Source organism: Chiloscyllium punctatum, chromosome 52 (genome assembly GCF_047496795.1).
Source record: "Chiloscyllium punctatum isolate Juve2018m chromosome 52, sChiPun1.3, whole genome shotgun sequence".
Classification (NCBI taxonomy): Eukaryota; Metazoa; Chordata; class Chondrichthyes; order Orectolobiformes; family Hemiscylliidae; genus Chiloscyllium; species Chiloscyllium punctatum.
In genome coordinates, this window is record NC_092790.1 from 36,543,255 (window position 1) to 36,560,460 (window position 17,206).

The 17,206-nt window shown below is 42.1% G+C and overlaps 1 long non-coding RNA gene and 1 pseudogene across 10 annotated transcripts in view; both read right to left on the bottom strand.

The window, feature by feature from the left end:
• LOC140470988 (uncharacterized) overlaps positions 1-3,332 on the bottom strand; it is a 55,917-nt gene extending 52,585 nt beyond the window's left edge. For 8 of the 10 annotated variants that reach the window (XR_011956832.1, XR_011956830.1, XR_011956828.1 and 5 more), the window contains exons 1-2: positions 3,247-3,332; positions 2,502-2,608 (exon numbers count right to left, since the gene is read on the bottom strand). This is a non-coding gene — a long non-coding RNA (uncharacterized lncRNA). Of the gene's footprint in view, positions 1-2,501; positions 2,609-3,246 lie in introns of those variants that run through there. The other 2 variants (XR_011956823.1, XR_011956827.1) reach the window with 2 other exon arrangements.
• A 5,121-nt stretch (positions 3,333-8,453) lies between these two features.
• On the bottom strand, positions 8,454-15,441 carry LOC140470629 (cyclic AMP-responsive element-binding protein 1 pseudogene; annotated as a pseudogene).
• Positions 15,442-17,206: the final 1,765 nt, after the last annotated feature.

Sequence of the window (17,206 nt, forward strand, 5' to 3'; positions counted from 1 at the left end):
CTAACATATGGTTTTTGGTGCCAAAATGTGCCGAGCTGTCTCACAGACTAGTCAAGGTACAGCCTGACATAGTCATACACATGGAATCATCCCTGACAAAGATAACCAGACACCACCATCACCATCCCTAGATATCGAGAGTGTGGTGCTGGAAAAGCACAACAGTCAGGCAGCATCCGAGGAGAAGGAGAATCGACGTTTCGAGCCTAAGCCCTTCATCAGCCTGACCTGTTGCGCTTTTCCAGCACCAGACTCTTGACTCTGATCTCCAGCATCTGCAGTCTTCACTTTCTCCTGAAATCTCTGGATATGTCCTGTCCCACCGGCAGGACAGACCAGGCAGAGGTGGTGGCACAGTGGTGTATAGAGAGGGAGGATTTGCCCTGGGACCACTCAGCATTGACTCCGGTGACCAGGAAGTCTCATGGCTCCTGCTGATTACCACGTCCCGTCCTCTCTTGGCTGATGGATCAGTTCTGCTTCATGTTGAACAACATTTGGAGGAAGCACTGAGGCAATAAAATGCAGTCAAACGTACTCTGGGTACAGGATTTCTATATCCACAATCGAGACTAGCTCTGCAACAGAATTACTGACTGAGCTGCAGGTCCTAAAGGATATAGCTGCTCAACTGAGTCTGCAGCGGGTGGGGAGGGAACCAACAAGAGAGAAAAACAAGAGTGATCTCATTGTTATGAATTGACCAGCGGCAGATACATCTGGCCATGACAGTATCAGTAAGCGCGACCATCACACATTCCTTTTGGAGACACAAGACTTGGCTTAAAGTTGAGAAAAACCTCCATTGTGTTGAATGACACTATCACCGTTCTAAATGGGACAGACTTCGAAGAGATGGACGATCTCAAACTGGGTATCTCTGAGGCACTATTGGACATCAACAGCAGCAGAACTGTAATCTGTAATCTCATGGCTTTGTAAATCCTGCACTCACCCATCACAATGTACAGGAAAGGAGGGCATGCCATGAGCAGCACCAGGCAGACCTAAAAATGAAGTGCCAACCTGTTGAAGCTATCAAACAGGACTATCTGCACATCAAACAGCATCAGCAGCAAATGATAGAGCTAAGTGATCCTACATCCAATGGAACAGATCAGAGCTCTGCAGTTCTGCCACACCCAGTTGTGAACGGTGATGGACAATTAAACAACTCACTGGAGGAAGCATCACAGATATCCCCACCCTTACTGATGGAGGGGCCTCACACACCCATGCACCAGATAAGATGACAGCATTTGCAGCAATCTTCAGCCAGAAGTGCAAAGTGGGATGATCCATCTCAGCCTTCTCCAGTGGTTTCTAACATCACAGATGTGAATTTTCAGCCAGTTCGATTCAGTTTGAATAACATCAAGAAATGGTTAAGTAGTGCAATGGTTACGGGCCCTGCAAATATTCTGGCAATAATACTGATGGCTTGTGCTCCAGAACTTGCCACCCACCAAGTCACGTACCCCTCCAGCACTGGCACCTATCTACAATGTGGAACATTGCCCAGGGATGTTCAACACAAAAACACAGGGCAATCCAACCCAGCCAATTTCCCTCTATCAGTCCACACTCGATCAGCAGTAAAGTGATGAAAGTAGTCATCAACAGGGCAACCAAGCAGCAGCTGCTCAGCAACAGCCAGCTGAGCGACACTCATTTAGGCTCCACCAGGGCCACTCAGTTCCCGATTGTGTTACCGCCCTGATTCACAATCTGGCCACCAGCTGAATCCCAGAGGCGAGGTGAGGGTGACAGCCCAGTCCCACTCCAAGATCACTAATTCTAGCTGATTCCACCCTCATCTCAGCTCATTTACTAAAACTCTCATCCACCTTGTGTTATCTCCAGACTTCATTTTCCAAACACACTCAGGGCCAGCTTCCCACATTCAACCTCACTGTAATATCAAGAAAGTCTAAATTTCTGCTTGTTGATTTATCAAAAGGCTCCTAATTATAATCAACATACAGCCATAGAGAGGTACTGCAAGGAAACAGACCCTTCGGTCCAACCCATCCATGCCGACCAGATACCCCAACCCAATCTAGTCTCACCTGGCCAATATCCCTCAATTTAAAATTCTCACCCTTGATTTAATTCCTGGCTGTGATAATCCCTAGCTCCCTGCACCACACACACTTTGAGACCTCGACAACCTATTTTCTTCGAGACTCCCAACCATTTGTTAATTCATTACTTCACCTGTGTGGCTGTTTCTACAGTTGCTGAAGCAGCATGGTCTGAAATTTGCAGCCAAAACCTCTCAGGTCTGCTTTCCACCTTTAAGACATCCCTCAAAATCTGCTTTTTGACAGTGCTTTTGGTCACCTGACCTAATATCTCCATCTCTGGCGTAATGTCTAAAGTTCTCAATAACATTTTTGTGAAATTATAAGCATGATAATAAAAATACAAACTGTTGTTGATTTGGACATTATTTTCAAATCATCACTGTTACTGAATGAATAATCTATAATACCACTTACCCAACCACATTGTGGGAGTACCTTCACCACACAAACTGCAGCTGTACAAGAAAGTCAAACATCACCCTCTCCACAAGCAACAGGGCTTTGGCATTAATCACTGGTTTCTGTGGAAGGAGAAACACAGTTGATGTTTCAGGGAGAGCAAAATGGATTACAGGGAATGAAAATGGTGCAGAATTTGATCGTCAGAAATGGAAGGAAAATACACTTGCTTGTTGGAAAAAAGAATTCTTGACTGTCAAAAATATTCAAGAAAAAAGTAATCTGATAATAGAGCAGTACATGGTCAGGGGCTGGGCTGCAGTGAAAAACTCATTTACAAAGGGTCTATAAAAGTAATAATACAGGAGTAAACAGACCAAAAATACACCCATGGTTCGAGATTGAGGAAGCTAGATCGGACAAAGTGGTTATGATGGAGCCCAGAGGTGAATCAGAGCAGTATTGGCTGCTATGATCCCAATGACTCTGTACTAGACAAAAGGCTGCACATGCGCCTTGCTGCACCTTGCCCCCTACAAAGATGGCGGCTCCGAACGTGTCCAGTGAATCGTTGTCCCGAATAAAGATGGCGGCGCTCAATCAGACCTGCAGCCGCGCTGAGGCAACTCTCTATTTACTGCAAACACGGGACTGGGACGTTCAAATTTATGTTTTCCGTCGTGCACAATTTGTTTGTAAAACTTCTCCGCTCATAGCAACACAGTTTTTATCCCATTTCCCTGTTTATTTCTTTCCTTACCGTATCCTTTCTCTCCATAACTTCCCGAGCATTCATTACGGCGACTCTGCGCCGCGCGCAAGGGTGATCACATGGTTTAGTTTAGCTCCGCCCTTCATTCACTTTGATTGGTTGGAGGACCAACCTCCCCTAGGTCCTCCAGATCCGCCCACCGACCTTTCATTGGTCCAGTACTGACATCAATCACCCGCGGGTCATTTGTTGGCTAGAGCATGCGCAGTGCGTCCTGCTTAACTAATATGTTGGGTAATGTGATGGGAGAGTTTACTGAGGGTCAGAATTCCCTTTGTGTGAGCTCTGCAGTAGATTTCCTTTATTCATGGAGGGAATTGCCTTCCCACTCATGACTGTATAGCTGTAATTGATGAATCAATGCCATCTGAATCAGTACATAAACAACTCATTTTCACTGCTTTTCACAACATCTTCTTTAGCACATTGTATCACACTCTTCTTTGAAAACAAAAAAAACATGAAACGGAGCCTCAAGGAGCAGGCGTAGGGCATTCATTCCCTTCAGCTTGTTCCCCCATTCTATCAGATCATGGCTTGGCCAACCCAGACCTCAACACTTCTTTTATGCTTGATCCGCATAGCCCTCAACTGCTCAATATTTCAAAAGTATATCTGCCCTCTTTTAAAATAATTTGAGATAGAATCACAGATTCCCTACTATGTGGAAACAGGCCCTTCAGCCCAACAAGCCAGAACAACCCTCCAAAGAGTAACCCAACCATTCCCCTCCCACATTTAACTTTCACAAGTTTTTGGGCGAGAAAATTCTAGCCATTATCTGAGAAAAAAAATCTTTACTTTTCCTAAAATGAATGTTCCCTTATGTAATGTCCCCTGGTTTGAGACTTCACTGGTGCTAAAAGATCTAGTCAACATCTACCCTGTCAAGCTCCTCAGAATCTTGTTTCCATAAGATCACTTCTGCTTATCTATTCTTGATAGGCCAACCCTTTCGTCCTCAAAGCAGCTAAGTGAATCTTTTTTGAATGGTCTCCGATGTTAGTTTATTCTTTATTAAATATGGGAGCTAACATTGTATACAGTACTCCAAGTGAGGACTCAGCAACAGCCAGTGTGGTTAACCAATCCTCAGTCCATACTAATACATTACGCTGATACCATGAGCTCCTAAATTGTGCAATTAACTTTTATGTAGCACCTTATCATTTACATTTTTAAAATCCAAATACAGAGCATCATTGGATTGCCCTTTATCAGTCCTGCTTGTTCTCTCCTCAATGAACTGTCATAAATTTGTCAAATATAGTTTCTCTTTCACAAAACCCAGTCTACCATGTTTAATGATAAGCTTTTCTAAATATCCTGCAATTTCTTTCTTTAATATTTGACTCTGCAGATTATTTCAGTAAATGTGCTAAGTACGATTCCCCTCTCTTAAATCCATGCAGACTCTGTCCAATCCTGTCTCTGTTCAGTAAGAAATTTGACTGTTCTCCAATATAGTTAGTAAATGTATCTGTATTTATTTTTAAAAACTGATTACTTACAAATGCTGGACCCATGCAATATCAATGAATTAGTGACTCTGAATTGGGGTTATAATTTTTTTTGTTAGTTCCTTTTCATACTGTGTTATGCAGACAGCACCAAGTGATCACTCTTAATTGTGAGGAACTTTGAAAATAATATATTTTAAAAATGACATCCCAAAATGCTGCCTCATTAGTGTGCAAGGAGGATTTGCATTCAATAGTTTGCAGATGAAATTGAACAGATTTTTGCTGCATTTTGGCCAGACTGCAGGTTACACCAAAGTGGCAACTCTGTTGTCAAATTCTTACTTGACACTGCCCGAGGCGATACTGATGGGACTTCACTTTGCCATTCTTGTTCACCAGCTTTATTTCCAGGTTTAATCGTGTAATCATTCTAGAGCTTGTAATTTTAGACAACTTCTCTTTTAGGAACATATGTAAGTATCATACTGAAATGTTGCACTGAATGGTACCAAATCTGAAATTAGTCTCTAATCTGACCCTTCTACAAATGTATTGGCATAAGTCTATGCCAGTTATTTTTCTGAAGCCTATGATTCCTGATGAAGGGCTTATGACCGAAACATCAACTCTCCTGCTTCTCGGATGCTGCCTGACTTGCTGTGCTTTTCCAGCATGACACTTTCCGACTCTAATGTCCAGCTTCTTTGGTCATCACTTTCTCCTTTGATCAACAAAAATTATTCTTGGTTTAATCTTCTCAAAAGTGCAATAGGAACCAATTCATGAAATTCAGATATCGCACATTTACCTTAACTATGTGAAGTCTAAATTATTCTAGTAATTGAAACCGTGCTGACAAACTTGTGCAGTATCAGTGCCTCACCTTTACAGTGTTCCCAGATATCACGCAGCTGCAGTATTTTGTTTTGCACTCAGCTATATGATGTTCTCACTTGTTTCTTTGTGAAAGATTACAAAATTAACTTGGATGAATGAACTTATGATTTCTTTAACCAATGTTGGGAGAAAAAAATGTCAGTATTTCAAGTGCTGATAAAGTAAAATAAACTGATAATCAGTAGAAAGGGTTTAAGATGGATATGGAACAAATGCTGACAAATGGGACTAGATTAATTTTGGATATCTGGTCAGCATGGTCAAGTTGGACTGAAGGGTCAGATTTTGTGTTGTACAACTGCGACTTCATTCTCACAATTATTCAAGAAGTTAAATACTTCGAGGAGGAAAAGGAGAATTTATGCAGAGAATGCACTTGAAATGATGATTGAGGTATATCAAACTCACATTGTTTCATGACCTTTTCCTCTGGGTTCTTCAATGAACAAACTTGTTTTGTTATCTGAATAAATATGTATCATGTGATTTGTTCGCACAAAATATTTCATTAGGATCTGGTGAACTATTAAGAAGTGTTCACGTTTAAAATTTAGGTAGCGTGATTGTTAAGCAAGAAAAGGTTGGCGTTTTACTCCCACTGAATCATTGCTCTATAAAAGGTAACAAGCTTTTTATCTGTTCTGGGCACTGAATATATGGAAGTCAATTCTGAAGGAAAAAATCCTCGTCGGTAATGTTCCCACATATGTGGAGTAATTGCTTCTGGTCAGTCTTCAGGTTATAGAGGCTCGGAAAGAAATGAGTTGGCCAAAGTTAGCAACATCATTTGGATGGACTATGCTCATTGGGGAAACTTGCAGGATCTGTAGAAGGAACACGTGTTTCAGAGTGTATGCAATAAACCTGAACATTGTTATTTTTTTCACAGAGTTTGTGACCCGACTGGAGCAGCAATGAAGCTCGTATTGTTTTTTAAATTTCCGAGCTTGCCAAATTATTGTTGGTAAATGCAGGTGACTTTATCAAAGCACATTTCACACTCCCCAGCCAGGAATTTGGTCCCAATTCTGTCAGTCCATCCATTCCTATGGATAACAGGTATTTTAAATGTGAGCACTCCATTTAACTATTTGAATTGAATACTTCAGTGGTTACATCCTCTTGGATTCTTAATTTCAAATTACTCAATGTGATTTTTTGTCCCCCCTGAATTTGCCAAGCACTGGGCAGTTCTGGAATATTGTAAAACATTTACAATAGATGCATTTACACTATTGAAGGCAACCTGGCAGATTTGAATACCATTCAGGTAGTCAACAACAATACATAAGTAACTTTATGAATTGCTTACTGTACACCAACAACACAAGCCAAGTATTAGTGGGACCACAGATTGTCTCCCAAGGATTCCCAAATCTAAACAGTGCATTCCAGATATGCTCACTAACACCATCTGGGAGCAGTCTCCCAAAGTGCTCCCAGAACTTAGAAAGCACATACACTACCCTCCAAAGATAAATCTGCTGTCACAGGCTTCACTCTTATTGAATACAATGGCATTCATTATCCAGTTCTTTAACGTGACAAATGAGCTTACAAACAATTTATAAAATACTTTAAATCCTGAAGAAATGTGATGTCAGCCCTTTGTAGAAGTGAATGGAAAGTGTGATGTTTGCTTGAACGTTGGCTCTATGTATCAGACTGATCTGAACCTTTAACAAGATGTGGGATGTTTCCCACACACTTTGTTTAAAAAAGGAAAGATTATGCTCTGAGATTTAAATGTTCGATCAGGTTTAATAAAAACCCTTCCAAAAATTGAGTTTGACTTCAGCTCCTTTAAAGAGACATGCTCTTGGCCTTCAATTTTGTGACATGTGATCATTCTTTGGTACAGGTGGCTGTGTGTAACACTGCAGGATGTTGTGCTGAAGTGCCTCATTGGGTGGAGGAGCTTTATTACTGGTGTAACTTGGCTAATTTTGAGATGGAATATTATTGTGAGTTAAATCTTGTTTTTAAACCGAGACGTGCTTGTGTAACTCAAGTGTAGAAACTATGCTCATGTTTGCAATGAACCTTTCACTTTTGGAGATTAGTATTTTTCCAATCTGTTTTGTAAATAAAGTTCACTATAGAAAGCACAGTGCTGGAGAACATCAGGTCCAGCAGCATCTCTGAGGGGAATAAAACAGTGTAAGCTCCAAGTCTCATGACCTTTTGTCCGTTCAGATGAAGAGTCAGTGAACTTCAAATGTAACATTTTTTTCACTTCACAGATACCCTCAGAACTGCTGAGTTTCTCCAGCACTTTGTTTCTGTGGTTGAGATCTCCAGCACGTACAGTTTATTTTTTTGTTATAGATCCTGTGATTTGACTTGGGGAGCGAGGGGCTGCAACTGTGACCAACGAGGATAAAACTCCCGAACCACGGAAAACAAACTGGTTTTTTTATACTTTGCAAAACACGACTGTAAATAAGAAATGCAACTTTACTAAGTGTAAGAAGGCATACCACCTGCCTTGTCTCAAACTTGCTACTCATCTTTGAGGACTAACCTGTCAGAATTGTGTTTGCTCCCTTCCTTTGAGATCACAGTCCACAAATGTCCCAGTTCCAATTCCTGGGCCGGGCCCGGTTACCACATTGCAGTGGGTTGGGGAGCTTTGTGTCAGCCTGAAGTTTTTGTTAAGAGCAACATTGCAGGTTGAAGTTGACGGTTTTGCCTAATATTCTGTAATCAAACTTGGAGGAAATCCTTCCGAATGTATTGATTAACTGGGCTGAGCTTGTTTACATGCAGCCCTGTTAGTAGTGCTGTAATATTCTCAATTAATAATCACACAACACCAGGTTATAGTCCATCAGGTTTATTTGGAAGCACACTAGCTTTCAGAGCACCGCTCCTTCATCAGGTGATTGTGGAGGGCACAATTCTAAGGCACGGAATTTGTAGCAAACATTTACAGTGTGATGTAACTGAAATTATCCATTGAAAAATACCTTGATTGTCTGTTCAGTCTTTCATTTGTTCGAATACCATGATAGTTTCACTTCTTTCATGTGTAAATTACAAATCCTTTTTTTTTAAAGTTGCATTCTTGACAGTGGCCCACCAAATCACTCATTGTATTAGTCACTGCACAGACTCAACAAAGAAATGAAACTGGATGGACCACATTGTATTTTCTCGTGCACTGGAAAATACAACCACACAATCAGCCCTCTTGACCCTGCAACTTCTGTCTCACTGTGGTCCAACAGCAGCAGCAGAACTGTACTCCAGCCCAATCTGAAATCTCATGGCCTGGTATATCCCCCACTCAACCATTAACATCAAGTCAGGGGAATCAACCCTGGTTCAATGGAGAGTTCCGCAGGGCATGCCAGGAGCAATACCAGGCATACCTAAAAATGTGGTGCCAACCTGGTGAAGCTACAGTGCAAGCAACACCAAATAGAACTATGTGATCAAACAACCAATGGATCAGATCTGAGTTCTGCCACACCTAGTCAGGAATGGTGATGGACAATTAAACAACTCACTGCAGGAAGCATCACAATATCCCTACCCTTACTAATGGAGGAGCCTCACACATTCATGCAACAGATAAGACAACAGCATTTGCAGCAATCTTCAGCCAGCAGTGCCAAGTGGATGAGCCTTCTCTATTGGTCCCTGACTTCACAGATGTGAATTGAATTGGTTGAAAACTCATTTCAAATCAGATCAAGAAATTGACAAGTAGTGTAAAGGCTATGGGCCCTGCCGCATTGTGGCAATAATACTGATGGCTGTGCTCCAGAACTTGCTGTAAATGTGTAGCTGGAAAAGCACAGCAGGTCAGGCAGTATCCAAGGAGGAGGAGAATCGATGTTTTGGGCATGAGCCCTTCTTCAGGAATGAGTTCCTGAATGCTGCCTGACCTGCTGCTCTTTTCCAGCAACACATTTTCAGCTCTGATCTCCAGCACCTGCAGTCCTCACTTTCTCCTCCAGAACTTGCTGCCCACCAAGACAAGTTGTGCTCCAGCACTGGCATCTGGGAAACATTTCCAAATGTCAGTAGTGTTGTTCAACACAAAAACGCAGGACACATTCAACCCAGCCAATTTCCCTCCATCAGTCCACACTCCCTCAGCAGTGAAGTGTTGGAAGTTGTCATCGATAGTGCTGTCAAGCACATGCTCACAATAACCTGCTCAGTGACACCCAGTTTGGGTTCTGCCAGGGCCAATCAGCTTCTGAGCTTGTAACAGACTTGATTCACAAACTGACAAACAGCTGAATACCACAGCTGAGGGCAACAGCACAGTCCCACTCCAAGACCACTATTTCGACTTCATTGATATCACCTGACCTCACCACAGTCTCAGCTCATTTACTGAAACTCTCTTTCATTATCTAAACCCACTCCTGACCAGCATCCCACAATCACCCTCCCTATAATCTTCAGAATATTGAGAACTCTACCGCCCAAGTATTCACTTGTACTTGCTGATCCATCAAAATGCTCCCATTTATAAGCAACAGCAATTTACTTTCACACCCTTGACTTAATTCCTGGCTGTAATCATTCCTATCTTCCTGCACCACACACCCTTTCACATCTCAACAACTCATTTTAGTTCAGACTCTCAATGATGTGTTTATTTTTGGGTTCAGCTGTGTGACTGTTTCTATAGATTCCAAGGCAAAATGGTCTGGAATTCCTACCATCTAAGATCTGCTTTCTTCCTTGAAGTCATTCCTGAAAAATTGCTTATTTGGTAATGGTTTTGGTCACCGGATATAATATTCTCCATCTGTGGTCTTATGTCAAAAGTTCTCAATATTTTTGTGAAATTAAAAATGTGTTGATTTGTACAGATATCTTCTACTCTTCACTATCTCTGAGTGAATAATCTGTAATATCTCCTACCCAACCACGTCGTGGGAGCACCTTCACCATACAAACTGCAGCAGTACAAATAAGTCAAACATCACCTTCTCAACAGGCAAGAGAGCTTTGGCCTTGATCACTGGTATCTGTGGAAGGAGAAATACACATGATGTTTCAGGGAGTGCAATATGAATTATAGGGAATGAAAATGATGCAGAATTTGACTGTCAGAAATGGAAGGAAAATCCACTCACTTATTGGAAAAAAAGAATTCTTGACTGTCAAAGATATTGTGGAAAAAATAACCTGATAATGGGGCATATGGTCAGGAGCCGGGCAGCAGTGGACAATTCATTTACAAAGAGGTCTGTGAACGTAATAGTAAAATACTACACAGAACAAAAATACACACGAGAGACTAAGGAAGCTAACAAACAAGTGGACATCAAAGAGCCCAGAGATGAATCAGAGCAATGTTCACTTTTATGATCCCACAGTCAGAGATGTCTAGCACAGAAACAGACTCTTCAGTCCAACCCATCTGTGCCAACCAAGTATTCTAACCTAACGTATTCGCATTTGCCAGCACTTGGCCAACATCCCTCTGAACACTTCCTATTCAAATGCCTTTGAAATGTTACAATTTTAGTTGCCCTTTAGGCTCCTTTTAAATTCCCCCCCACCCCCCACCCTAAACCTCTATCCTCTAGTTCTATGCTCCACCAACCCTTGTCTAGTTACGGTATCCCTGTCCCTCACGATTTTTGTAAGCTTCTAAAACATCACACCTCAGCCTATAACACTGCAGCGAAAATGGCCCCAGCCTATCATGCCTCTCCCTGCAACTCAAATCCTCCAACGCTGGCAACATCCTTGAAAATCAATTCTCAAACCTTTCAAGTTTCAGTGCCTCCTTCTGAAAGGAGGGAGACCAAAACCGCACACAATATTCCAAAAGTGACCGAACCAATGTCCTGTCCAGCTCCTTTACTCAATGCTCTGACCAATAATGGGAAGCATACGAAATGCCTTTTTCGCTATCCTATCGACCTGCGACGCTACTTTCAAGGAACTATGAACCTGCATTCCAAGGTCTCTTTGTTCAGCAAGACTCTCCATGACCTTACAATTCAATGTGTGAGTCCTGCTCTGATTTGCTTTTCTAAAATGCAGCACCTCACATTTATCTAAATTAAACCCTATCTGGCACTCCTAGCCCATTGTTCCATCCGATCAATATTCCATTGTACTCTGAAATACCCGTTATCACTGTCCACAATACCTCCAATTTTGGTGTCACCTGCAAACTTACTAACTATACCGCCTCTGTTCACATCCAAATCATTTAAACGAATGACAAAACAAATCCAGAAAAAGATCCATTTCTCTGGGTGTGAATATGCTCTGTGTAAATCCTTTCCTTTGTCTCTCTACCAGAGAAGGCTGCACATGCCTCCCACTGAACTTTGCCCCCTACAAAGTTGGCGGCTGCACAAGTCCAGTTAATCGTTGCCCCGAATAAAGATGGTGGCGCTTACTCGAGTCAATCGCGAGATGAGGCATTGTCCCGTTTACTGCAAAAACGGGACTAAGTTTCAAATTTGTATTTTCCGATGTGCACCAAATGTCTGTGAACCCTCTCAACCCATACCAACACCATTTCCCTCCCGCTTGCTGCTGTTTATTTCTATCTTTACCAACGGCTCTCCGTCCACACATCCCGAACCGATTGCGAGGATGATCACGTGGTATAGTCTACTCCCGCCCCTCATTCATCCTGATTGATCGGAGGACCAACTGCCCCGCCAGGTCCTCCAGCGCTGTCTCTGCCTTTCCATTGGTCCGCCTCTGACATCAATCACCCGCGGCCCATTGTTGGCTGGAGCATACGGATTGCGTCGTGGCTTTTGTTGCTGGTCATGAGTTACAAGAGTTAAAAATGACACAACAGCATCTCAAAACCACCTGATGAAGAAGCTTCCAAATAATCCTGTTGACCAATAATCTGGTGTTCTGTGAATTTTACTTTTGTCCATCCCAATCCAACACCAACACCTCCAAGTCACGAATGAGGGAGGGATGTATAACAGAAGAACTAGGAACAGGAGAAGGCCATCCTGCCCTTCGAGCCTGCTCTGCCATTCAATAAGATCATGGCTGATCATTTCGTGGACACTGAACCATTTACCCATGTTCTCACCGTGTCCATTAATTAATTACGTTTTTAAAAATCTAACCTAGCTTTAAAAACATTTACTGAACTAGCATCAACTACTTCCCTGGGCAATGAATTCCATCGAGGTCAAGAAGTTCCTGCTCAATTCAGTCTTAAATTTGCTGCCTCTAATCTTGCGATGATGCTCTCTTGTCCTTGCTTCACCTGCCAGTGGAAACATCTCTCTATTTCTATTTTATCCATTCCATTCATTATTTTATATCTTTCCATTCTTCTGAATTCCAATGAATATAATCCCAATCTACTCAGTCTCTCTTAAGCCAAACCCCTCAACTCTGGGATCAACCTAATTAACCTCCTCTGCACCCTCTCTCGTGCCAGTACATCCTTTCTCAAGTAAGACGACAAAAACTACATGCAGTACTCCAGGGGTGGTCTCACCAGCACTCAAATACAGCTGGAACATAACCTCTGCCTTTAAACACATTCCTTTCAGCAACGAAGGACAAAATTCCATTTGCTTTCTGAACTGATTGTTGTACCTGGTGACCAACCTTCATGCAGAAGGATGCTCAGGTCACTCTGCAGAGCAAATGATGCAAATTTTTAACATTCAAGTGATTTTATTTTTAAATGTTACTATAACCAAAGAGTATAAACTTTATACTTACAAACATTCTATTTAATTTGACAGACCATTACCCACTCACTCAAATGTATCTTTGTTGCTCTGCAAAGTTTCACAGTCCTCCGCTCACTTTGTCCTGCTAATCATCTTGGTGTCACATGCAAACTTTGACACCCTACATGTAGTTCCAACTCCAAATCATCTGTGTCAGTTGTAAATAATTGCAGTCCCAACACTGATCCCTGAGGCACACGACTTGTCAATGATTGTCAGCAAGAATAATACTCATTTGTCCCCAACAGTTTGCTTCCTATTAGTTTACCAATCTTCTATCCATGCTAATACTCTACCGCTAACGCCATGCACCCTTATATTGTGCAACAGCCTCTTGCACAGCACCTTGTTGATGGTCTTTTGGAAATCCAGGTACACCACATCCACTGGGTCGCCATTGTCCACCTTGTTTGAAATGTCTTCATAGAATTCCAAAAGATTGGTCAAGCATGACCTGCCCTTCATGAACCCATACTGCATCTGTACAATGGGACAATTTCTATCGAGATTCCCTGTTATTTCTTCCTTGATAATAGACCCAAACATCTTTCCCACTACAGAGAATAAACTAACTGGTATATAATTCCCCACTTTTTGTCCACCTTCTTTTAAAAACAGTGGTGTCACTTTTGCTGTTTTCCAATATGCTGGGACTGCCACAGAGTCCAGTGAATTTTAGAAAATTACTGCCAGTGCATTTGCTGTTTTTCCTGGCATCTCTTTTAGTACCCTGGGAGGAATTCCATCAGGGTCAGAAGACTTTTCTATGGTTAGCTCAATTACCTCCAAACAGTCTAAAACTAGCTGTTCCGTAATAATGATAGTTTCCAAATCCTCACCTACCTTTGTCTCTTTGCTAGTTACTGGAAAGATATTAGTATCCTCCACTGTGATATCCCATAACTAAATGCTTCTTCTCATTTTCCAAAGGACCAACATTTACTTTAGCCATTCTTTTCTCATTATATATATTTATATACACTTTTGCTCTCTGTCTTTATAGTCTGTGTTAGTTTATTTTTCTCATGTTCTATATTACTTTTCTTTATAGCTCTTTTGTGGCTTTCAGTTGACCTTTAACATTTTCCCAGTTCTAGTTTCACGCTGTTTTTGGCCACTTTGTACACCTTCTCTTTCAATTTGATTTTCCAGAATAGCAACCCGATTCTCCAAGCATTTCACATACTCTTTCTTCTTGCGACGGCACTCTCGAGCCGCTTCCCTGTTTTTCATGAGGCAGATTTCACATTTCTGAGTGGTTTCTTCAGCATTCTGGGACTGGCTTTGCAGGACTGGTGAAGATGCCATAACCATTCCCTGGCCAGCAGTGGAGTTAGGAGTTGTACGGATCTTATAGGTTTGGACATCTTCAGCAGCACCTCGTACAAGCACTTGGCTGCCTGGCACAGAAGGGCTTATGCCCAAAACGTTGATTCTCCTGTTCCTTGGATGCTGCCTGATTCCTGAAGAAGGGCTTATGCCCGAAACGTCGATTCTCCTGTTCCTTGGATGCTACCTGACCTGCTGCGCTTTTCCAGCAACACATTTTCAACAAAGATTTGCTGTCCATCGGGGCTCTTTGCATACTGTACAATGGCTGCTCCAACCTTGGCTGTAGCTGCGTTGGTCATTGTTAGTGTCTGGAGTCCTTGCACTCCATCTGAACCATTGCTGGCCAGCTGAATTGCTCCCCCGCTGTGTGATAGCAATGAATTGTCTGCTGATAGTCTGATAGATGGGTGTCTGCATCGTCATTGTAGTAACAGTTGAGACAGACTCTTCTTCTGATTTTTCCTCATCAATTTCTTGGCACACCAGGGGATCAGAAGAAAGTTCATTCAGGATTTTCCTGAATGAAGGCTGTCTCAATAGAATTTCTCTACGTTTCTGAGAGTCAGTCATGCTATCCACATGATAGCATATCCATCCTTGGAGTCCTCACATTCAGATATAGTAGAGATCTGAACAGTCTGAACTGGAGGGGACTGTATGACTGAAGACTGAGCTGCTTGGATAACTCCTTGCACTTGAACAGTCTGCCCATTCGGCAAATGCACTGAAGTTACTGCTAGACTTGTCGTTGATTGGATCCCAGGCATGGTTACCTGCGTGGTCATGTTATATATTAATTATCCAGATGAAGGGACTGGGGGCATTCTAGCAAAGTTTGCCAATGATACGAAGTTAGGTGGACAGGCAGGTAGTACTGAGGAAGTGGAGAGGCTGCAGAATGATCTAGACAGTTTGGGAGAGTGGTCCAGGAAATGGTTGATGAAATTCAACGTGAACAAATGCGAGGTCTTGCACGTTGGAAAAAAGAATACAAGCATGGACTACCTTGTAAACGGTGAGAAAATTCATAAAGCCAAAGTACAAAGGGATCTGGGAGTGCTAGTCGAGGATTCTCTAAAGGTCAACATGCAGGTTGAGTCCATGATTAAGAAAGCGAATGCAATGTTGTCATTTATCTCAAGAGGGTTGGAATATAAAAGCAGCGTTATGCTACTGAGACTTTATAAAGCTCTGGTTAGGCCTCATTTGGCGTACTGTGTCCAGTTTTGGTCCCTATACCTCAGGAAGGACATACTGGCACTGGAGCGTGTCCAGCGGAGATTCACACGGATGATCACTGGAATGACAGGTCTAGCATATGAGGAACGGCTGAGGATCCTGGGATTGTATTCATTGGAGTTTAGAAGGTTAAGGGGAGATCTAATAGAAACTTACAAGATAATACATGTTTTGGAAGGGGTGGATGCTAGGAAATTGTTTCCGTTAGGTGAGGAGATTAGGACCGGTGGGCACAGCCTTAGAATTAGAGGGGGTAAATTCAGAACAGTAATGCGGAGACATTTCTTCAGCCAGAGAGTTGTGGGCCTGTGGAATTCATTGCCACGGAGTGCAGTGGAGGCTGGGACACCAAATGTCTTCAAGGCAGAGATTGATATATTCTTGATGTCACAAGGAATTAAGGGCTACAGGGAGAATGCGGGTGAGTGGAGTTGAAATGCCCATCAGCCATGATTAAATGGCGGAGTGGACTCGCTGGGCCAAATGGCCTTACTTCCACTCCTATGTCTTATGTTCTTAGGGTCTAATTTGATCACTTTCCTTCGATACCCATTGCCGAGTATACCTTTTCATACAGTCCTTCCTTTTCACTGGAATACATCTTTGCTGAGCACTTTGTAAAATGTCTTTGAAAATCTTCCACTGCTCATCAACTTCCCACCATAAAATTTTTGTTTACAGTCTACTTTATCCAGATTCTCTCTCATTCTATTGTAGTTCCCAGTGTTCAAGCACAGGACCCAGTTAATAGATTTTATCTTCACACTCTCCATATGTATTCTAATTCAACCATACAGTGATCGCTTCTTCCCAGGGGATCGCTAACTCTGAAGTCATTAATTATTCCTGCCTCATTGCACAGGGCCAGATCTTGGATAGCTTGCTCCCTTGTCAGTTCCATTTCATACTGTTCAAGAAAACTATCATGAATACACTTAGTGAACTCCTCAAGGCTACCTTGACTGAGCTGGTTTGACCAATCTACATGTAGATTAAAACCATCGACGATAATAGCTGTACCATTTGTACAGGCATTAGTTATTTATTTGTTTGTTTATTGCCCATGCCAATGTGATGTAATTATTTGGTGGCCTATACATTGCACCTATCAGTGACTTTCTTGTTAGAATTTTGACTGCATCATTCCTGTTTCTCCTAATGTATGGCAATACCAACAACAACTTGCATTGTATGGAACTTTCACAATGGCAAATCTCCTAAGGTGCTTCATGGATGATCAAAACATTGATTAAAGAGAATGATTTTAAAATACATCTTAAAAGGAAGATAGAGAAGGTTAGGGAGGCTATT